Consider the following 24,674-nt stretch of genomic DNA (forward strand, 5'->3'; position numbering starts at 1 on the left):
CCAGCATATCAATGAATTTTTATGGTAGTGATTATTAATCTTTACATCCCGCACAGTCCATAGCACATGGTACATGCCCAATAAACATGCACTGGCTTGAACTGACCGGGAACCAGAAAACAAAGACAATGTGTAAATCAGTAGAGTAAGACTTGATGTCAAAAGCAAACCACCAGACCCAGAGTTAGGGTTAAAGCCACCTTCCAAACAAGAGGGACCAAAATAGCACATGAGAGTCAAAAATTAAACAGGTTGTTTGTGGAAATATCACCTGAAAAGACCCAAAGGCAATGGTTCTCATTGTGGGTGCCATCTTGGATCTGCTGACTCAGAAACTCTACTGGATGGAGCCCAGAAGTCCTGCAGGTGATTCTGATACTCAAGTTTGAGAAACACTGCCCTAGATGATGTGCTTCAAAAGGAGCTAAGACATAGGGTTCAGTGCCTTCCTTCACTGACAATCTTTCCAACAGTATTATCCTGAGAACAGAAATAAAATGGGTGGGAATCTCTGCTGAGCCACGGATGCATGGGCACAACACTGAGGCGAACCAAGAGTCCAGAGCCAGCTCTGTCCCTCCTCATTCACATCGCAGGGTTCTTTCAGCACCAGGTCTGAACGCCACACTTTCAGACTCCAAAATCTGTCTCTCTCGCACCATTTTCTCAGGGCGTTTCAACCCCCTCTCAAATGGAAGGTCTTACTTCCCTTGGAAGACCTCCCATGAATCCAACCCTGAGGCAGCATTCCCCATTAGGATTCCCCATGTCCTCCCAGCCCCACAAACATGATTCTGTCACTCTTATTAAGGTAATGATGTCACAAGCACTTAACGTCATCCTTTGAGATGTGCCTTCATCCACCACCAGACCACATGCACCAAGAGAGAGCTGACGTGACTTCCTTCCCCACAAAAAGTCCAACAGGCACTCGTTGCTCAATGTATAAAACATCCGGTGAAGTTTCAAAAGGTTCTGACATTCACACCAATTGGGAGATAAATCCTTTTCCGCTTTATAAAGATTGAGAAATCTCTTTTGCTCAACTATTTATAATGCATGATTACAAGCTGAAAATATGCTGGAGAAAACCCATGTTGGAGTTGATATTTCCTAAGAGTGAGACAGAGACGCAAGACCGAGGCAAAGATAGGAGGAGATAAATCATACCCACGTTCTATGTTTCATTTTAGGGCAATGTAGATTTTCTACCGTAAATGCTGCACCGTGCTTTTAAGATCCGGCCAGACTGGTGATCGGCTACATGTGGTCCCGTGTGTCAGCACCACTGGATTTGCTGAGGATTTCACAATTTCTAGTTGCACACCCCCTCTTCTCAATTCGTAGGCACCCCTTAACCAGGTCACAATGAAGTTTATTCAGAAAATACACGGAGCGTGCGTATCACTCATCATGATTTAGAATGAGTTGCATTCAAGTCAAGAGTCTTAATTACAATGATCATGGCTCTGGAATCATGCAGAATGAGTTGGAAAGGACCTGGGGATCGGTCCAACCCATTCATTTTACAGTTGAGGAGTACAGAGCCCCACCACGTCCCCGCAGAGGGCTGCAATTAAAAGGGGGATCGCCACCCCCACCCCTAGAATGTGTGGGCACTGTGATACGATGCCGTGGCATCATCTCTGAAACACTGATGAAACAGAGGTGACTCTGGAGGACAGATGTCCCCCCTCCACTGCTGGACTGTGTCAGAGAAGCCGGGCGAGGCTAGGAACAAGCACAGGGCTGGGCCAGGGGTCTGCCCTTCACCCAGCTCTACCCAGGCTGCTGCTTCCCTTCAGGTCGGTCCTGCACACAGCCCTGCATCTTGGCGGGATTCCTAGGGCTGCAGTGACAAAGGATCAGAAGATCGATGGTTTAATTTATTCTCCCATCAAGGTTCTTGAGGACAGAATGCCAAAATCAAGGTGTTGGCAGGACTGCACTGCTCTGAAGGTAAAGGGTCTAAAGGAAGAGGGTCCTGCCTCGTCTATGCTCACGTGGCTGCTGGCTATCCCCGGTGTGGATTGCTCTGCAAGGGCATTGCTCCAGCCTCTGTCCCCATCGTCCCACAACTGTCTTCTCCCCGTCGGTCTGTCTGTGTCTTCACTTTGTCGTTCCACTGTGTGTGCCTGGGTCCGCATCTGCTGCGTCCCCCTCTGAGATGGACAGATGTCAAAGGCACAGAACCCACTTGCCTGACCTCTTAACTGTAGCTGCAAAGAACCTTTCTCCAAATAAAGTCACATTGAGAGATGCTGGGTGCTAGGACTTCATTATATTGGTCTGGGGGACACAATTCCACCCACAACACTTGGTTTATTTGTAAAATGACATGGTTGGACTCGTGGTGTTTTTTGTGGGATTTCTAGTGTTAAACCTGGAGACAAATCGAACGAGAAAATCGCACGCTGTCTCCCTCTCGCACACACAGACATGAGAATTTGGAATTGCAGAAACACAACATTTGGGTGACGGGCTGGATGGGCTTACTTCCAACCGGGCATTTTACCACCCCACAAAAACTACCTTGCTGTTCCTGTGCATTCGTACTGGGTTGAGAAATGAGGTCAGAATGTGTGCTGTCAGCATAACTCACATTCAGACATGTATCCGCTATCAACGTAGAGATGATTGCAACCAAATTGTCGGTGGGAGCAATTTGCATACATACATCAAACCCTGTAAGAGGTGCATAATAAGTGGGTTTCCCCTCTTATATTTTTGCTGGAGCCTAGCTTATTTGACTCTTTCCTCGTGGAACATAAAACTTATTTTAAATCTGTTCCATTAGTTCGAGTATTTAAGCCAGGGTGCCAGCATTCCAAAAACTATAACCAAAGTTTTTAAAAATGTAGGCAAGGAAAGAGGTAGACGGGATGAAAATGAAGGCTATGAAATGATTTCATTGTAGCAGATAGAAGTACTGAAATATGTACTTCTTTTTTTTCCGTTTTTTGTGGGAGAATCTAATTTCAATCAATCAGTGTAACAGCTCAGAAGATAGAACCCCGTTTTCAGTGAGTCTTACATTTGATTTTCCGTGCAGCACATTGTGTTTTCCACGCACGTTAACAAGTGCTAAGGAAACGCCGGCAGTTGCCGATTGGCGGGCATCCACAGACCCGTAAATCATTCTGCGCGTGACATGTTCAAACACCGTCTTCCCCTCTACTGCATTTCCGTTTGCAACGTGGCTTGCCCCAATTTTAGATAAGCTCGCTGCACGGCGTTCGGTACTCTCCTTTGATGGATGCTTATCAAGGATTTTTACTCTTTTTATTTTCTCCAAAGCTCTCACTTACATACATCACGTCCACCTTCCTTGTCAAGAAAGTGCTTCATAATGACGACGCCTGAACATCAGCCTAATTCTCATTACAGAGGATACAATTCATAAAGTCGATTCTTGTTACGAGAACGCTCCAAGGATCCTGTGGATACTGTCGCTCACTGTCCCGTTTACCCCCTGTTTTTCCGGTCATGCCCAGCACACCTGCAGGGCCGCTAGGACCCCAAAGAGAATGAGAATGTGGCAGAGTTTTATAACCTCATTTTATAACAGAGTTCTTAACTGGGAGGGATTTTAGCCCCCAGGGGACATCTGGCAACGTCTGGAGACATTTTTGATGGTCACAGCTGGGGAGACATACGCGCCTGGCATTTAGAGGCTCGAGGCCAGGGATCCCGCTGAGCATCGTACAACGCACAGGGCAGTCACCTGCATCAAAGAATTACCCAGCCCCAACATCAATAGTGCCAAGGGCAGTAAATCTTGTTTGTAAGGGAGATGTATTCCTATCACATAGCTAAGCACATCCAATTATGTTTTAAACATTACCCAGCACCTGTCAGTTTGCAAACTTCCCTGATGCACCCTTTTTGTAATCAACTGCAATGACCTTCTACTTATTATAATTTAGGATCTCTAGTCTATGTTGTAGAAGTTTGGATTTATTGGGGCGCCTGGGTGGCTCAGTCGTTAAGCGTCTGCCTTCAGCTCAGGGTGTGATCCCAGGTTCCTGGGCTCGAGCCTCATATCTGGCTCCCTGCTCTGCTGAGGGCCTGCTTCTTCCTCTCCCACTCCCCCTGCTTGTGTTCCCTCTCTCGCTGCCTGTCTCTCTCTCTGTCAAATAAATAAATAAAATCTTTAAAAAAAAAAAGAAGTTAGGATTTATTGAGGGCACAGACACATGCATACGAACACACACCAACAACCGGGGCAGGGCTTGCTACTTCTAGCAACAGCATTCTTTTGAAAGGTGGTAAGTCACTCCTTTTATTTGGTTTTACAAGTGAAATAGGTAACGTGTATCACTGTTCTCAAACACTCAGCCATTTCTGCAAAGGGCCTATAGGTCACTATTATACTGAAGGAGGAGATAATGTTACAGGCAGAGAGTAGAATGCTGGTTAGCAGGGGCTGCGCAGGACGGGGAGATGGGAAGATGCTGGTCAGAGGGTCTGAACTTCCAGTGGGAAGGTGAATAATTATAGAAATCTAATACACAATATAGTGATTATAGTAAATACTAATGGATTAGATGCTGGAAAATTGTTGAGACTAAATCTTAACTATCTGTCCACCAAAAAGGAATGGTACCCGTGTGACCGGATGGAGGTGTTCACGAAAGCTATGGTGGTAATCATATTACATATAAATAGATTCAATCAATGGGTACACCTTACGCTTACATAGTGTTATATGCCGATTGTATCTCAATAAAGCTGGGGGGGGCGGGAAGGGATCAAATAAACCAATAGTGACAAGAAACCATCTTTGTCAGTCCTCTGTTTGTCCCTAAGCTCTCTTAACATGGGTCATACTTATATTAGGAGGAGAACGATGGCCATGTATATGGTGGGCTTGTAAACTGTTGCCTTTACGACAACAGACAGTACAGAGGTCCCTCGAACGTGAGAGACAAAACTAGCATGTAATCCAGCCATTCCACTTCTGGGAATATATGCAAAGAAAATGAACACACCAGTTTGAAAGGTACCTGCACCCCTGTGCTCACAGCAGCATTATTTACGACAGCCAAGACATGGAAGCAACCTAATTTTCTATCGATGGGTAACCGGATAAAGAAAATGGGTTGTATTTACACAATGGAAGAGACTATTCAGCCATAAAAAAAAAAATAAACCAAGAAGGAGATACTAGTTTTCTCCTTTGCAGCCACGTGGCTGGAGCTGGGAGGCACGATGCTAAGTGAAATAAGTCAGGGAAAGACAGATAATGCAAGACCTCACGTTGATGTGGGATCTAAAACAGCACAAAACAGCCCAAACTCATAGAAGAAGAGATCAGACTTGTGGTCACAAGAGGCAGGGCACTGGGGAGAGGGAGAATTGGAGGAACTTGGTCAAAGAACACAAACTCTCAAGGATACGCTAAGGGACAACACAATGACCACGTTAACATCATAGCTGAGTGGCGTGACAGGTAGAAAAGTTAGGAAAATAGAGCCTAAGAGTCCTCCTCACAAGGAGAACATTTTTTTCTTTTTCTTTGAACTGTAGCTGTATGACAAGATAGACAGGAACTACAGCTTTTGCAGTCAGTGTGATACAGTGACCGTCATTCCACAACGGACGCCCATCGGACCACCACGCCATACGCCTGAAATGTGTACGGTGATGGGTGGCAATTACTGCCCGATGAAATGAGAAAAAAAAGTAAAAATGGGGCACACTTACATCAAGATTCAGAAAATTACCTGCAGAAATACACATGAGCGGCGGAAGAATGGCCAACTATAATTGTAATACAATAGGTCGCTATTCTGGGGTCCTTCTCTTTGCCAATAAAATGTACCACGTGAGCTTCTACCAAAATGACATAATTTGGTTGACTATGAGTTGGCAAAGGGGAAAAATTGCAAGTGTGTGTGTGTGGAATGACGGAACAGTCTACCTTCAATTGTCTTTGTCATTGCCTCCTGTCAGCAGACGCAGGGAGCCCACCCCCCCCCCACATACACACATACCTGGCTATATTCATGTTGTCCCGGGGTGGGGGAGCATTGCCTCAGGCCACGCGGGCTCACCCCCCGCTAAGGAGTCAATAACCTGAGACTGAAGATTATGGAGAACACTCGTGTTCCTCTAAAAATAACTCGAGTGCTACATTTTGCTGATGCTATAACCTATTTCCTGTAGGTTATGTAGAAAGAGCCATTTCTTCAATGAGACTCTGCAATGAGGAGTAAAGGATGGAGTCGAGGTGGGAGGGGCACAGAGGGATGAAAAGAAATTCAAAGACAAGTCAGCCTATTGTCATGTGTAGCCCTATGTGAGTTAGCAAGATATTTTTAAAAACCAGTTTTTACTTTTATGGCTTGGAAGTTGGTGATTATGGTTTTAGGTGTGGTAAACATACAATGGCTATGTAAAAAAAAAAAAAAAGTTCTTACATTTTAGAGCAATACACTGACATACGTTTAGATGGATTCCACGCTGCCATAATGAGAACAGGGGAAGTAGGTGAGGTTGAATAGGAAAGACTAGACGACGGAAGCCTCATTTTTCAAGCTGACTGATGGGTACATGGGATTCATTATTCCATTTTCTTTCCTTTTTTTGCAAGTACTTGAAATTCTCAATAGTAAAACATCCAGTCAGATCTCAAGCACATGGAAAAGTTTTTTGGTATTTTTTAAGGGTACAAATCAAAGTTAACGAATCAAAACATGAGACAGAATGACACCCAACAAAATACATCAGGCCCCTGTGATGAAGAATGTACGTAGAAGGATTTGAAAATAAGTTATAGGAGCAAAACTAAGTAAATACCCTTAAGGTAAAAAATAATAATGACGATGATGATGAAGTCAGTTAAGTTGTAACCTTCTGCAAGAATGAGTCATGAAAAATAATGCCTAAGAAGATTCATCATAATCCAAAAGTGGCTTTTGGTACCATAGTGTGGGAAGTGGAAAGTTCAAAATGGTGTAGATACAGGTAGATACAGTGTAAGGAGAGATGTGGATACATACAGAAATAGAGATGTGGACACAATTTCGGTAGTACGGTTGGGAACTATATGATGTAGATAGAGTTACAAACATGATATCAACATGGTAACATGATATCATAGACATATCATATATCATCGTGACTCAAGATATCCTATGTACATGGAATCTGAGTCCTGACGAACGCAGACATATATTTATACACATATAGAGACACCGATGATAACTATATGGATAAATAACTCTCATCTATGTTTAAAAGATTCAGAAAGTTACCCACAGAAATGATACAAATAGTTTGTTTAACCATGGACTCTGGAATGATAACTGTTACATTTTTTTTCAAAACTTCTGTCTCCTATAATACGTCTCATTCCTTCCCTATAAGAAAAAACACCCTGTCTTTAAAAAACTCCTCCTGGGTGGGCTCAGTCTGTGAAGTGTCTGCCTTTGGCTCAGATCATGATCCTAGGGTCCTGGGATCGAGCCCTATGTGGGGTTCCCTGCTCAGCAGGGAGTCAGCTTCTCCCTCTCCCTCTGCCTGCCGCTCCCTCTGCTTGTACATAAAATGTTAAGGGAAAAAAAGCTCCTTGATAGGCTGCGATGGGCTTATGTCTTATTCATAAAATGGACCCAGTTCCCAGAACTGCAACAAGAATGCTTCTTGGGACGGACGGACGTGACCATCACCCATGTGCACATTAAACTTTTATATCAAAACCCACACCATGGGTTACGAGAATGAGGTTATTTTTTTTTTTTTAAAGATTTTATTTATTTGACAGAGAGAGAGAGAGCCAGCGAGAGAGGGAACACAAGCAGGGGGAGTGGGAGAGGAAGAAGCAGGCTCATAGCAGAGGAGCCTGATGTGGGGCTCGATCCCATAACGCCGGGATCACGCCCTGAGCCGAAGGCAGACGCTTAACCGTTGTGCCACCCAGGCGCCCCAAGAATGAGGTTATTTTTTAAAGTATCGATCGTGGCCAACAGAAGCAGGTGGCCAGGCAGCTAACAGGACAAAATGCAACCTCTGTGGCTCACCCCTGGAAGTCTCCGGTTAGCCATGAAAACCTCCAACTGCATACCTGTCGAAAAAATGCTAGCGTGGGTTGTGGGAAGGAACGGCACCCACGCCACTCTCAAGGTCTGTTTCCTGCATGGGAAGGTTGCAAACCAAAACAAGGAAGCTGCCAAAGATATTGTGCTCGTGGCTGGTCCACTGAGGTTTTCTGCAGGAAGGCAGCGTTTCTGCAAGCTGAACACCCCGGGGCCAGCAGGCAGTGGGCAGAGCAGACCAACACAAGCGAGACTCTGAGTAAAATGTCAAGGGCACAGGGGGTGCCCCACAGCTTCCAGGAACACCACCCTCCTTCTACACCAAACCCCGATGTGATTTCTTCACAAGACGCTCTTTCACGAAGAGTCTTTGCATTTGGGGGTTATCAAAAGGCAATGCAAAGCTTCTATGGGGTTCAAACCATGGCAGCAAAACAAGAGACTGAACAAAAAGAAAACCAGTAACAAAGTATTAGATGATACTTCCAAGTACTACTGGAAGAATGAACTACATATGCACGTGTCCACACTGATGTAAATGGATGACGGAAGACAGAAATCAATGGGAGGACGGATGCAGCAAATACTCCTCAGAGAAGAATTCTAAGTCCCTGAGGTCCATACTGCACCCTCCAAGGCATGCAGCTGAATTCTCCGTGCTCCCCACCTTGCATGTACTTGATGTGACTTGCTTCCAAAGCACAGAGGATGGAAGGGTGAGGGGTCAGGAGACTTCACAGTGGAGAAACCTGGCAAGGACGCCTACCTCAGCCAGGTGATGGGGATAAAGACCACTGACCTTTGTGCGACCTCCCCCGTAACGCAAAACACACAATGCTGTCCAACATCAGACAGACTCGACCGGGGGTGCATTCCACACTCACACTGCACCATGATGAAAAGGCAAGAAAAACAAAATGGCCCCAGAGTCCAGGAGAAATAAGGGAAGCGGACAGCATATGCAGCCCAGTTCCCTGGAGGGGATCCCGGAATAGAGAGGGAGCATTCGGCAAAAACAGGTGAAATCGCAGTACGGTCTGGGGTCTGGTTAATAGTAATGTGCTGGCGTGGGCTCCTTAATTGGGACCGATGTCCCATGAGACCGCATTCTGATAACTGGGTGCAGATAAACACCCACTCTGTACTCTTTCCACTGTGTTTCGTAAATCTAGAACTCCTTTAAAGGTTACTTCTAAAAACGAAAACAGTATTGCAAATTGTGCTAAAGGAAAAAAAAAAGAGGGGGTTATATTCTGTACAATCAATCAATGTGTAAGAATCAAAGGATTCGCGTTGCGACCCAGGGAGGCGGGTCTGCGAGCTTCCTAACGGTGATATTTTCCACGCAGTGGGATAATCAGCTCCTGGTTTTAATCCCCGGGAATCAAAGCCGGACGAATGAAAGCAACAACAACAAAGTTCAAGTTTTAAAATGCCTCTCACCGAAATAAGAAAGGATCCGTTTCAAGTGCTTTTGCCTTAAGGCATTGTGGGGGAAATCGAGAGAACAGAGGAACCAGAAAGACAGAGCTCTCTCCACAGCTCCAGGCTTGCGATCTTAGGTCAGAGTGCAAAGGATAAAGGGCGGGTGACTGTGCAGGCCAGCTGTGTGTCAAAGAATTAATTAATTCTCAGGGACACAAAAAGCGTCTCCATAAAAGCTGGGACCCTATAAACCTCCAGGTTCCTCAGGTGTGCACGGCAACAGACCATTATCCAAAAATGGGAGGGTCAGAGTGCACTTTGTTGACACAAGATAGAGGGTGATTGCTCGAGGTAAGTCAGCCACTCTTACGCTGACTTTGGCTTCCCCTCTGATACGGACGAATCGTCATAAACATACAGATTTCAGCACATTGAAGACTCTGTCTTTTGTCTGTTCATCTGTTTTCGGGTTTTGTTGTGATTTCACATACAAACGAAATCATATGGTATTTGTCTTTCTCTGTTTGACTTACTTCACTTAGCATAATTCCCTACAAAAAAAAAAAAAGGCTCCAAGGCAAAGGACTGGTGGTCTCCAGAGGAAACGCAGGGCAGTGGGGGTGGGAATGAACAACACAGATAAAGGGGATTCACAGGGACCATCTCCCGGTTATAAAAATAAGTCACGGAGATGAAAAGGACCGCACGGGCATAGAGTCGATCATGAAATAACGTGGCATAGGTCACTACACTTTTCACTGGGGGCACTGAGCAATATATGGCATTTCGAATCAATATCGTACACCTGAAAGTAACGGAACATCGTATGTGAATCATACACCAATTAAAAACGAAAAAACAGGTTTCGCCCAGTCACCCCCAGATTGGGGAATCAACGCGTGGCACGCAAAGACAGGACCGGCGCAGACCAGCCCTGTGACTGAACGCCCTGCCTCCCCTCCCTCCCCCCAGCCGAAGACCTCCCCTGGCACGTTCTAGCAGAATCCTTTACCTTGTTCAATTTCTGTAAAGAAAAGTAGGTTTCGAAACTGACATCGTGTGCATTGTTCCACCAGTGCAGAGGATGGTGTGGCAAACTGAGATATATCAGACCCTGAAATTTCAAGCATTTCACCTTTGGTTTGGAAACAGTGTTTTGAAAGTACTGACCGGGGCACCTGGGTGGCTTGGTGGGTGGAGCGCCTGCCTTTGACTCAGGTCATGACCTCAGGCACCTGGGATGGAGCCCGCCTCTGCCTCCTGGGGCTCCCTGCTCTGCGGGGAATGTGCTTCTCCCTCTGCCCCTCCCCTCTGCTCATGCTCCCTCTCAAATAAATAAAAATGTTTAACTAAAATAAAATAATTAAAAGTACTGACCAGCTGTGTGCCATCTGGGATAAATCACGGAAGCTGCGCGAGACTCAGTTTCTTTCCACGTAAATGAAGGAATACAAATGTTTGCTCGGTTTCTTTGAAGTCCTAACAACCTGCGATTCTAAATTATTGCCCAATATTATCATGACCATCCCAACAAACTACGTTGTAGGTGATAAAGGCAATTAAATCGTCGTTGAAGAGGATTTTTGTATTCCCCCAACTGACAGTGGATAAAAACGTATACTTTTCTAGGGGTGCCTGGGTGGCTCCGTTGCTTAAGGGGCTGCCTTTGGCTCAGGTCCTGATCCCAGGGTCCTGGGATTGAGCCCCGCAAAGGGCTCCCTGCTCAGCGGGGAGCCTGCTTCTCCTTCTCCCTCTGCCCCTGCTTGTGCTCGTTCTTTCTCTTTCTGACCCCAAAAAATAAAATGTTAAAAAAAAAAAGCATATACTTTTCTAGAATCATTGCACCCTGCAGTCCATACCAAAATGATAATAATACATAAAATTAAAATAGCCACAAAACTTACATAGTATCTACGTGAACGCTGTTCTTAACTTGAAGAGAGGAGGGCTTGTCCCGTGAAGCAGGCTGGGAAGGCTATCAGAGCAGAGGAGGAGGGAGGAGGAAGGAGGGGAAGCAGCTGCCTCCCATTGTGAGCTGCTCAGGTGAGGATCCCAGGAGGAGGGAGCCCCGGAAGGAGCCGCCTCCCTCCCCCACCACAGCAGCTGCCAACACCATTAGGAACACATGGGGTTTACTGGGTCCTTCCTCAGGGGGGAGGCTGACAACTGGCAAGTGGGAAGAGAAGCAATGACCATGGCGTGGCCACCGACAGGTGTTCCCACACCCGGAAGAGCCAGGGATGCCCGGCTAGGTGACACAAAACGCCCCTGCGCCCCGCGCTCGCTGCAGGAATGCCCTGAGGCCCCAGAGATGCTCTGGATTTGCAGGCTGGGCTGTGGTTTCTCCAAAGGAAAGGGCATATTTGGGGGCGGGGCGGGGGAGGTATGGTATATAGTTAAAGACAGCATTGCAACCTGCTTCCCCTAATCGTTGCCTCATCCTTAAGTTACGTTTACAAGAGAGAAGAGGTAAACCGAGATCTTGGAAAGATTTAGCAATAGAACTGCAACCATCCAAGTTTGTCAGTGTAACTAATACACTTGAATTTTTACTGATTCTGGTATGGTATTACAGAACGCGGGGTACTTTTGGACTTTTACAAATCTTCAGGGGATGCCTGGGGGAGCTTAGTCGGTGACGTGTCTGTTTTCGACTCAGGTCATGATCCGAGGGTCCTGGGATCGAGTCCCATTCTTGGGCTCCCTGCTCAGAGGGGAGCCTGCTTCTCCGTCTCCCTCTGCCTCTCCCCCAGCTCATGCTCTCTCCCGCCCTCTCTCAAATAAATAAATAAAATATTTTCAAAAGTGTTCAGAAACTGCTTGCTTCAGCAGCACATATACAAAAAATCTTCAAAAAGACAGGTTTCCCAATAAAAAGTAAATTATGTATACCTATGTAAATATATATGAATATTTACATAATTTATATAACTTATATAGATACATATAAATTATATATACTAATGTACAGTTATGTATTTACATATGTATGCTGATATTTTATAAATATTTATATATTATTTAATATATAATATATAAATATTATATAAATTATATAAATAAAAATTATATAAATAAAAAATAAAAAAGTATATAAATAGAAAAATTATATAAATATTTATATAAATATATAAAATAAATAAAAATATAAAAATAAATATAAAAATTAAAATATAAAATATTTATAAAAAATTTATAAATAAGATATATAAATATATAAAATATCAGTATACATGTGGGTTTTATATGTATAAAATATGCATGCATGTTATATATATTTTACATATATGTATAAAACCAACGTAAAATGTTATATATTTATGTGTGAATATATATATAAAATATCAGTATACACTTGGTTTTTATATGTATAAAACATGCATGTATGTTATATACATTTTATATATATAAAAGCAACATAAAATGTTATATATTTGTATATAGGTAGATAAAAAATATCAGTATACACGTGGGTTTTATATGTATAAAATATGCATGCATGTTATATATTTTATATATATAAAACCAACATAAAATATGTTATATATTTATATATATATATAAAATATCAGTACATATCTTAGGCACTCATAGAACTAAACAATTTCTGGGTGCCGGGGTGGCTCAGTTGGTTAAGCATCCGACTTTTTTTTTTTTTTAAAGATTTTTTTTTTTTTTTTTTTTTATTCTACAGAGATAGAGACAGCCAGCGAGAGAGGGAACACAAGCAGGGGGAGTGGGAGAGGAAGAAGCAGGCTCATAGCGGAAGAGCCTGATGTGGGGCTCGATCCCGTAACGCCGGGATCACGCCCTGAGCCGAAGGCAGACGCTTAACCGCTGTGCCACCCAGGCGCCCCTAAGCATCCAACTCTTTGATTTCGGTTCAGGTCATTATCTCAGGGTCACAAGATCCAGCCTGCTCATCGGGGAGTGTGCTTCTCCCTCTGCCTCTGCCCCTCACCCCCTCAAATAAATAAATACAGAAAAAAAAACCTAAAACTAAATAATTTCTTGTTAATTTGGATGTGACCGGATTAAACATCCAGAGACATTCTGTTGTGAAACTAATACACATGGTTATTTATGTAATGTAACGTAAATTTGGTACATTATACTATCTCATTCTTGTCATTCACTGAAGAAGATTTTCAATCAATATAATTATCGCGTAAACTGGTGGACGTGATCTGTGAAACGGTCATGGCAGACTGAGTCATCATAAAACACCTTTGCGCAAAGGTTTAAGTGAAGAAATGTGTGAACGCTTTTACCCTCCTAATATGCTTCCTTTTGATTTCTACTATGAACCTAGATGGTCCAAAGTCTTTTGTTGAGATGGTGTTTTCCCCATGTTACAAATCATGACTATCTTCCAGTTTTATTGGGTTTTTCTGTGTGGGGGGGGTTGTTGTTGTTTTTTTTAAAGATTATATTTATTTATTTGAGACAGAGGGCGAGCGGGGAGGGAGAGGGAGAGAGAATCTCAAGCAGACTCCATGCCGAGTGCAGAGCCCAATGCAGGGCTCGATCTCACGACTCTGGGATCACGACCTGAGCCAAAACCAAACGTCGGATGCTAAACTGAGCCACCCAGGTGCCCCCAGTTTTGTTGTTTTGTGATAAATTTGTTGCATGTTTTTGCATGGTCTACAGTTCACCCACCTAGCACTCCTTTCACATGGCTTGTTTTATGCTATGACAAATTCGGGTTTCTCCCACTTTCTGCCCTGCCGTTCTAGAACCCCTAATTTATACAGGGGTCCCCCCATCTGTGCGGGATAGGATTCAGGACCTCCCCATGGATGCCTGAAACGGCGGGTAGTACCGAAACCTGCGTATACCATACGTGCATACCTATGATAAAGTCTCTAATTTATAAATTGGGCCCCATAAGAGAGTAACAGTAACTCATAATCCAACACAAGTATAATCATACATTCTAATAGAAGTGACGGGAATGTGGTTTCTGTCTCAAAACGTCTTCTCGTCCTGTACTCACCCTCCCTGGCGTGATGAGGGGAGATGATACGGTGCCCGCAGGGGGAGGTGAAGGGAGCAATGCAGGGGTTGTGAGCTGGCCAAGGGGGAGGGTACTGAGCTTCTGATGCTAGGTCAGGAGATGCACGTGCGTCCTCACGGCAGGGGACTGTGGTAAGTGACCACAGGTAACTGAAACCCAGGGATGAGGGGAACCACTGTGCTATCGTTCTCTGCACATTTAACTCCTTTTTTAAACATTTTTTTGTTTACTTGAGAGCAAGAGAGCATGAGCAGGGAGGAGAGGGAGGAGGAGAAGCAGGCTCTCCGCTGAGCAGGGAGCCCCATGCAGGACTCGATCCCAGGACCCCGGGATCATGACCCAAGTCCGAGGCAGATGTTTTAACCGACTGAGCCACCCAGGTGCCCCCGTGCACTTAACTACTACTTAATTTTGGTGTAACTTGAATTGTCTTCCTGGGTCTACTTCACCATTTTCCTCGGAGAAAACTCTTTTCTCCTGCGTCCTGCTGGGGTACGCATTTCGGCTGCTTACCCTGAACTCTCTGCACAAACAGACAAAGTCGAATCCGAAGTAAGATGTTGGCCTTAGGGGGGGTATTTTTTTTGTATTTGCTTTTTTTTTTTTTTAATTTTCCAAATGTCTGCTTTTCAATGATTCTAATTCTCCGCGGTGTGATCGTAACGATTGCAGTTCTCGCACAAAATGAGCTCGGCACGTGCGTGTGGGCTTTACAACATCTATATGCAGTTTGATGGTTTTGCAGAGCAGACATCCAGCCTGCTGGCTTACGGCTGGGGCACAAGTGTCACCACAGTGTCCCCTCACCCTGCTACCCTTCTTTTCCCCAAGGCTCCAGGTCCCCTCCCCATCATGTATGGAACATCTTTACCTATCTGCTCAACTCTAGGACTTTGTCCTGTGAAGGCAGCTAAAATAGAACCGTATTACCCTCTTATCTGAAAACTGTAAAATGAACCTGATCACTAATATTTAAGCTCTATGGCCTTGGTGATTTTGCCTTTAACCATCTGAAAAAGATTTATCAACATTGAATTAGATCATAATTTTCCTTAACACTGAACATAGGACATGAGAGATTAAACACACACACACATACACACACACACACTAGGAGGGAGATTCTGACATCAATGTACTTTGTTCGTAATCCTAAAACTGTGGTTTATGTGATACTTTTCCATCCACCCCACACAATTTTTTTTTAAATTTCTATGAAAGAGGTGCAAAATGGCATTGTCATACGGATTGTCATATGGATAATAAACAACACGGTCTTCTTTATAGCCCTACTTCTTAGCCCTCAACAGATACGGAATAAATAATGAGGGGGAAAGAATACCAAGTTCATTACTGCAGATTACCCTGGCAATTCAAACACTCTCAAGGAACCTTGGATTCTCTTAGCTCTTCTTTCTGCTCTATCAATAAAATATAATAGAAGGATTCCCAACATAGTTCTGTGATGATAGTTATGTAATTTGGGTAACACGCGTTACAAAGAATCTCAAATTATCTGTCACATCCCTGAATCCATTAGCGTGAGACTCCTCAAGTCCTTGATGTGCCTGTCTTCAGGGTAAAAGAGAAAGGTGTGACAGGGGAGGTTCTCCGAAATTCGTGGAGCTGCGATCTTCCTCAAGACAGAATCTCTGCTTCGGAGCTGTTGCCATCAATTGCTATCACTTTTGCATGATCTTTCAAAGAATCGCCACCAAAAAAAACCTTTTTCTGGGACCATGTCATCTACAAGCAACGTCAGGGCGCCCGTCCGAGTGACGTGGTCTGTTTTCACGGCTGGTGCGTGAAGCTAAACGATCTCACGTGGCGGAAAAAAAGAGCTTCTGCAATGAGTATGAGATGATTATCTGTGATTTTTCAATCTCTGAGATTCGGGGACGTTAGGATTCAAGGTGCTGCTCACGCCTTGGGGGTGCTGACAGCTAACTGCTGCCTGTCAATTCTTGTAAGGACCATAAGGAAATGGGTGGGACCGACGAGAACATTTCCACCACGAAGGTTCACACGACCACCCCAGCAACAATGTCTCAGGCACGCGCCCTTCGTGGTGGAGTCAAACTCATCTCCTTTATGCCTGTATTTGTTCGCATGATTTGCCGAAATGATAATCAGTGCTTTACAAATAAGGGTTTGGCAGTTTTTAAAAGGAGACCCAGCCGCACGCTTATGGCATGTGAAGAATTCTTTCAGATGCTCATGGAAACTCTTTGCCGTTACGATGTGCTACCGTTTCCTGACGATTCGGTCCCTGCATCTTACCTAGTCCAGTTTATGATTCCTTCAGCCCCTTAAGGACCAGTGAGATCTCATCACTTCCCGAAACAGAAGAAAGCTAGGAAGCAAGGGGGGCAGAGACAGAAGGGGAGAACCGGTAATGCACACCACAAAACGGGACGGGGTGATACATTCACGAACCAAAGAGCTTAAACACGTTCTTACGAGCATTCACACCCAGGGGTTTTTGAGAGTTTTGGCATATTCCAGATTCATCTCTTTACTACCAGCACTCAACCTACGCCCCAGCCTGTAACTGGCATATAGGACGTGTTCAATCAAACAGCTCAAGAAAAGAAGGGAAGAGCAAAGTTAGTTTCCAGAAAAACACAAAAGCACCTTGGTCATGCAATTTCTTTCCTGCCAGGGTTCCCTAGGGAGCTCCATTTGAGTCTACCATATTGGTTTTTCAGGGAAAACATGGCCACTGAGAGACCAAGTCAACAGAGCCATCGCACGGTGGGCAGAGGGATGCACTGATGGAGTGCCGTGGCCACCACCGCCCCCGTGCTTATGCCCATCATTGAGTTGCCATGGCCTTTTTTCCTGCTGTCCTCCACATACCCGCAGATAGTCTTGGTCTTTTTTGTAAGGTATGCTTTTTCTTTTCTTTTTCTTTTTTTTTTGGAGTATAGTTGACACACAATTACTTTCAGGCATTCACTGTCTTTTCAGAGAGGAGCAGAAGTTGTCTATCTATCCAGGCAGGAAAGATACATGGCTAGCCACATGGTCCCACTGACAGAAGAGGTCCCAAATGGTTCACAAAAGCACATGGACTATCAATTAATTACATTTCTGTGAGTGCCGCAATATGCTTGCCACCACACGTGGGGTAATAGATCTTCAGATTCTAGTTTCTGTGGACCATTAAATGCCGATACTGTGGACCAGCCTGGAAATCTACTCACCATATGCAATACTTTCTTCTGGAAAATGCAGGAGTGTCTATCTACCTATATCTACAAATGTACTACCCATGTATGGTAATTTTTGATATAGGAATTCAATTTGTAGGCTATATATTTACATAAACTATAAAACACAATTGCGTATCTATTTATATCTAAATGCATTCATCGTTCGTCCAGATTTCTAAAAGCTAAAAAAAAGATATATAAAAGCTTTCCAATGAATTGTGAAATATTCCAAGTTTCGATGATGAGGTTTTCTTCATCCATTACATAAATTGTATGGAAATACAATTATATAAATGGATAACTTATAAGTACAGTTATGACTGTATATATATGTAATCCTATATACTAGTAATTGTATACATATTTCAGTGAAATTTGGCTAGTTAAATGATGCAAGGTTTCTAGATATGCTTTGTCAATAACATTATTTGATGCAAGAAACAGCTCATAGTTGGGGTTGAGTCAGTGAAGCATCTTCATTCAGCTCAGATCATGATCTCAGGGTTCTGGGATTGAGCCCCAGGTCGGGCTCCCTGCTCAGCAGGGAGTCTGCCTCTCCCTCTCCCTCTGCCTCTCCCCTAGGCCATGCTCTCTCTCACTCTCTCTCTCAAATAAATGAATAAAATCTTTAAAAAAACCACACAGTTCACAGTTATGTTGCAGTCGTAAGTGTCCTGAGGCCACTTGTGCCTACACGTCAGCATATCGATGTGCTGGGGACCTAAGGGGACCTAAGCGTGTCTGCAGTCTTGTAATGTGGAATCCGACTTCTAAAGACCCGGTGCAGGGTGGTGGAGTGCCGAGCCGGGAGAGCCAAGCGTCCTGCATGCGTTCACCTGTGCTGTGGCTGTCTGCTGGGATTTCTCAGGGCTTTGCCGGTAGGCGCCACATGAATGAACAGTGTGGAATGCAAAGGCAGGGGAGCTCTGCGGGAAGGGAGGGACCCAGGACCCTAAAGAGACTATTGTGAGCCTCTGGGTGTTTATTAAAGTAGACACGGGCTTTCTCTTCCGTGCTGAGACAATGCCACAACGTTTCAAGGGCCACAGCCCCCGTGGCACCAAAGGGAAAAAAGTCGTGGGTGTCCTACAAGGCACATAAAAGGGGGATGGGCTTAGCCTTTCCACACGGGGGCCCAGTTTGGTCCTTGGAGAAATCATGCATTTCTCCATCCCAGCATGCAAGAAGCTACGAGATCGAGGTCCGTGAAGGAGTGGTATCTCAGCGCACGGATCATAAAGACGACTTAGCCATTAATGTGGGTGACTGAGAGCTTGTTAGAAAACAGGACTCCAACGAGAAGACAAAACTTCATGGAAACATGGATGCTTGCCCCTAAGTACGTAACGCTGCATTTATTCCGGCCCCACGATGAGTGAACACCCCCACCCGCAAACGAGGAGTACTCACAAGTGCTTTGTAGGTCATGCACATGACAAATATTTCAATGACTTACGAATGGTAAATGATGAAGAGAAGGCACGGAAAATGGGGAAAACGGGGCAAAATCACATCTTTCCTTCTAGTATATTTTGTGTGGATGCAACGTGTTGCCCTGGCTGAAGAAAAATTTTTTTTATGCAAGATAGAGCTCTTGGCAGGGTGCCTGGGTGGCTCGGTCGGTGAAGCGTCTGCCTTTGGCTCAGGTGATGATCCCAGGGTTGTGGGATCGAGTCCCGCATCGGGCTCCCTGCTCAGTGGGGAGTCTGCTTCTCCCTCTCCCTCTGCCTCTGGGTGCTCTCTCTCTCAAATAAATAAATAAATCTTAAAAAAGAAAAAAGAAAAAAGAAATAACTCTTGGTTTTATGCTTGTGCATGTGGCATCTGCGTGTGTATAAACACACACGTTTCAACTATTACCACATGCCTTTAGAGCGCAAGGGCACATCTGACTGACTTGGAAAAGCAGGTCACGATGAAGCATTTGTTTAAAAAATGTGTTTATTTTTATATTTTGCCCCCTAGTGCATTCACAGCTATCCCGAAACAGGAAGCATTTGCAAACACTGAAGGCACGTGATCTCGGGGGGTTCTGGTCTCCACACCCCACCCCGTCGTTTCTCAGAGCAACAACCGTCCAACCGTGCAGACCATCCAAGTAACGCAACACACCTCCCTGTCCCAGCTCTGAACCAAGCCTTGGGGATGCTGAAACACGAAACAAGGAAAATGACACCGAGAGCAAGTCCCAGGAGAGCGACGGGAACAGAGCACGAGACCTTGGCCACACTTTGCGAAAATGAGCATCGGCCTACAGTGTTGTTTCCAATCAGTGCTGCTCAGGGTCATTAACCCTGGTTCCCTTTTAAAGGACCCAAAACCTGACCAAGAAATGCAACTTCAAACGAAGCAAGTCGTTTTTTTTTATTGTCCGCAGAGAGCAGGCAAAGTTCACCCTTTAAAGAAGTACACTTTGCAAAATATGCATCCTTTGCGCCTCCTGGGGGGGAAAAAAGCACAACCAACCAGACACAAAAAAAGGAAATGGAGCCTAGAGGAGGAGCTGACTGATGCCTGCATGTATGTAACAGTCAAATTCCAAGACTCATGGACTGGAAAGGTGGTTGTCAGGGGTTGGGTAAAGCGAGAAATGGGCATCAGGACTCCATGGGCATAACCTTTCAGCTAATCCAGATGAGTAAATTCTAGAGATGGGCACAACCCTGTATCAAGCCGTAGCCATACTGTGTTGTGCGTGGAAAAGTTTGCTAAGAGGGCAGATCTCAGCTTCCATGTTCTTACCCCAATAAAATAAAATTTAAAAATGCACCTGGAATGATAACTTCAAGATCCATGGTCTCATCATCCCATGAGGAATTAGCCTCTTGAGACCAGAACGCTCAGCAACGTTAACAGGCAGAACCAAGAAGGTCCCATTGTAATCCCAAAATAGCACTCAGTTACTGGAGCAAATCCCTATTTATAGAATATACATTTTAAATAAAGCCACCCAAACAAAAGTCTGGATTCTTTCCACACATTTCCAAACAGCTGTGAAAGCACATGCCATTTCATTAACACTACCCTGAATAAAGACCTGTCTCCTGGAGATTTATTCCAATGAGGTTTCAGGCTTTCTGCTTCCTCGTTTCCTCCCTAAATTATACAAAGATTACTCTTTTTCCTCCCTGGCATCAGTTCAATAGAACCTCATTTTACTGCATAGTTTATGTTCCTTGGGGTTTGGTTTGTTTTCTTTCAGGTACCACTTCTGGGAGGGAGGGAGGGGGTTTGGGTGAGGTGAGAGGATCATTTTGGAAACTGGGCAATTTGCGCAGGCAGGTAGAGCTCAGGTACGCACACACCTGCAACAGGTGACCTCAACACTCAACGTCTGGAGTTGGAAGGGAAAGCTAGCTGGACTGATGAGGCCCTGCTACCAACCTTCCCCTGCTGTGATTTTATGAGCCTTTTAGTCATCTTTGTTCAGCTATAACCGCGGCAGAGAGAAAAGCTGCACATACATGTTTGTGGAAAGGCCATCAACAGCAAAATGGCAAACTTCTAGGCGGCCCCACTTAATTTCTACCCCCTGCTCATTTCTGCTCCTCTGTCCTCCCCAAGAAAAAGGAGGGTTTCCCATCCTGCCATTCACGAAGCAAAGAACAGTGGAGGCTTTGAAAGGCCCCATGTAGGTTGTTTAGAGAAAAATGACAAAACTGGAAAATATTCATGGAGCGAATGGCCCATGAATGAGCGCACAAGAGACGACCTAATTGCCTACAGAGATTTGGCCTTCACCTCGGAGAGTCTCACTTTCTCCCCCTGACCAGGCGAACGCTGTCTATGGGATGGGAAACTGGTAGCTGACAAGTTTAAGAAATCAGCTGTTAGGACACAGAAGGCACAGTCTGTCTTCACATCATTATTATTATTATTTAACATAATTAAGTAGAACATGAGGTCTCTCTTCAAAGGATACACTATCCAGAAAAAAAAAATTGAGTAACTGATTTAAACTAACCCTTGAGCCTATTTTTCTCATTTGGGAATATAACATGTATTGTTAAGGCAGAAAACATTATAGAAAGAACACAGACCGATTTATATACCAAAAAAAAAAAAAAAAAAAGTGTTCCTTCCCTTGAAATCAGAATAATTGAAATCAGCTCTCCCCCTGTTCGGAATTTAAGTATATTTTAACCAGAGGAGCCTATCTGCAGAGTGAGGGTTTATCAACTTAAGACATGTTTATCTTGAAACTTCATTTGAATAAAAGAAATCCCATCAACAAGTTGCATTACTGACCAGCCTCACCCACAGACTCGATGTTGAAAATATGGAGCGCCAATTAAAATGAGAGAATCTTAAACAGAGGCCGGATCCCACGCACTTGAATGTTTACTTTTGTGAAAACCATCTCCAAGCTTTTTTTTTTTTTTTTTGTGGTCTGGGTTATAAGAGCGACTATATTCTAAAGAGTTCTGAAAAAGACCCTTGCACATTCTGAAAGCAACGTAACACGCTTAGTCAGTAAGCACGCTTTCTTTGTGCAAAAGACCAGAAGCTTTCCACAAATTACTACAAAGAAAACCAAATGAAAAGGCCAAGTTCAGAAATAAAGAGAACCCCCCCCCCCGTATACTTATCATTAGTCTACACATTCCACGCCAAAAAAAAAAAAAAAAAGAACTTTCGACAATCCTCAAGTTCATTCACTTGCAAATTTAGTAACAGCTTTGTACCTGTCCTATGCCCCTCCTGTGGCAATCAGTTATGTATCGAATATCTTTTCTATTCTTACATTTGGGTAAAAATTAGCTGGACGGCTGGATTTAAGGCCAAACGTACATTCAGCATTATTTGTTTAAGGGAAAAAAAAAATACAAAGGAAAGCAACAATTCCTTTACCCAAGAAAAATATGTCAAAACACCTTAAAGACAGCATCAAAGCACAGCTATTATTATGAAAATACAATTATCATTCAATTCCTGCTCCAAACCATTCTGGTTTCCCAAAGAACAATCCTCTCCTTTGAATTCAGTTATTTAAAACTGATGAAGTAATTTTCCACTTGCTACAACTGGTCCTGATCATTTTCTTACACGTCAAGGATGATACTCTTGAAAACTGCCCTATCTACAAATTTTTGCCATGCATATAAGCCCTTTATATATACAATACATATATATATTGCATTTCCTTGGATAACACAATTCTCGAAGTCTAATCTGAAAAAAACATATATTGTTGCAGAGCTATCCGTGAAATTCTTAAGTTTTCAACATGGGGACAAATACAAATACAAAAATCCAGATTTTTTTTTTTTTTGGTGGAAATAAGGGATGGATGAAACTATGTGCCATTAACCGTCTCTCTTGTGCTCCATCCACACACGCAAATCTATCCCGAGATTTTCACGATTGCTGTCAACCTCTTTCCACAGACAACTCAAGGCACCAAATACTTCTCCACTCTCCGCCCCACCTCCCCACCGCCCCCACAAAAGTGCAGATTTCTGCGCCCGGTGCTCGTTTCCCTGCGCTCTGCCACCCTCTAGGAAACCGGTAAGCATCTCCCTTCCAGCCATGGAGCTCTCTGTTCGCGGCTGATGTTGCTTTGTTCTGATGGAAAGTCACATCTTTCTCTCTGCTGGTCATGTCATTTCTGGCTGAAGAAGGTACCTACCAACGACGCTCTTCTGCTGGGCCCTTGCGTGTTGCCTGCGGAACGCCCACACAGCCTGGAAATTCTGCATCAGGATAACTAGGTCTCCCTAAACTTTTTCTTGCCTTTTCCTCTTTTTTTCCCCTTTTTGTCCTTTTTTTCTTTTTTCTTTCTTTTTCTTTTTTTTTTTTTTCCCCCCGATTCTCTGCGTCCCTCAAATCATGCTAAGTGCTGACTCTGGGCAGGGACCTCGCTCGCCCCACCTCTCCCTAGAAGACGGTTAATGCAACGCGCCCTTGATGTGGAAGAAGCCCTGCCAGCGGTAGATCCCTTCAAAAAGCATAGGATATGAGTACATAAAACCGATCCCCCCCCAACTGACCAAATAGGAGGAAAAAAAAATCAAATGAAAAGAAGAATCCATACTACCACCTTGTGGATTCTGCTCGCAAGAACAGCACCTGCTAGGTTCAATAACCCCCCACCCAGCAGCCCTCACCCCAAATTTCTTAAGTTGGGTCCAAAACACAGATTGGGATTCGCGGTGCTCGCTCGCCCCAGACTCGCCGGCGCGCTCGGGTGAATGCATTCCGCGCTCACCCGGCGCCTGGCCCGAGCTGCAGCCGGGACACAGCGCGGGGGCTGGCCCCCCAGCCACCCCCGGAGCCCCCAGCCAACGCTGCGTCCTGCGCCCCTTCCCCCGCCTGCCCCGAAAGAGCAGCCCCGTGGCTCCGAAAATAAATAGAGGCCCACACCTGCCGGTCGGTTCAGGAGAAGGAGTCGGAGAAAAGACAACCCGCAGCCAAAAAATAAAAAAAAAAATGAAAGGGAGCAAGCCGCCGGGCCAGGGGCGGGAGGGATGCAGAGGACGTCCTCCCCGCGCCCCTCGGCCTCCGAGCGGGACGCGCGCTCCCAGGTGGTCCCGCGGGCCCGGGGGTGAGGGGTTTCCGAGCGCCCCCGCCCCCGCCCCGGGAAGAAAGGGCGCTGTGTCTGCCGGCCAGCAGGCGCCGGAATGGTGCTCCGGGCCCAGGGCTGCTTGCTGCACGGGGCCCCGATCCGGGCGCGCAGACCCCGGCGCCGGCCCGGGAGACCCGCGCCAGGACTCCGAGCCTGCGCGCCGTCCCCGAGCCGAGGGAGCCGGGGAAGGGTGGGGGGCGCGGGCAGGGAGACGGGGGGCGTCCGGCAGGCAGACAGGCGAGTGCGCCCGGGGAGGCGGCGGGCGTCCGGGAGAGCGGGCGGGGGAGGGGACAGCCGAGGGGTCGGCCGCGCGGGCGGGGAGCTCGGCCCCTGCGCCCACTACCGCCAGCCCCCTATGACCTCGCAGGGTCTGCAGCCGAGCAACACTCCCCCCCACCCTGCACCCCCGC

The 24,674-nt window shown here is 45.2% G+C and overlaps 1 protein-coding gene across 3 annotated transcripts in view; it reads right to left on the reverse strand.

Moving 5' to 3' along the window:
• Positions 1 to 24,674, reverse strand: part of LOC113240804 (neuroligin-4, X-linked) — a 327,232-nt gene that overhangs the window by 273,076 nt on the left and 29,482 nt on the right. The gene's annotated exons all lie outside the window — the stretch shown is intronic.

This window comes from Ursus arctos, chromosome X (genome assembly GCF_023065955.2).
Source record: "Ursus arctos isolate Adak ecotype North America chromosome X, UrsArc2.0, whole genome shotgun sequence".
Classification (NCBI taxonomy): Eukaryota; Metazoa; Chordata; class Mammalia; order Carnivora; family Ursidae; genus Ursus; species Ursus arctos.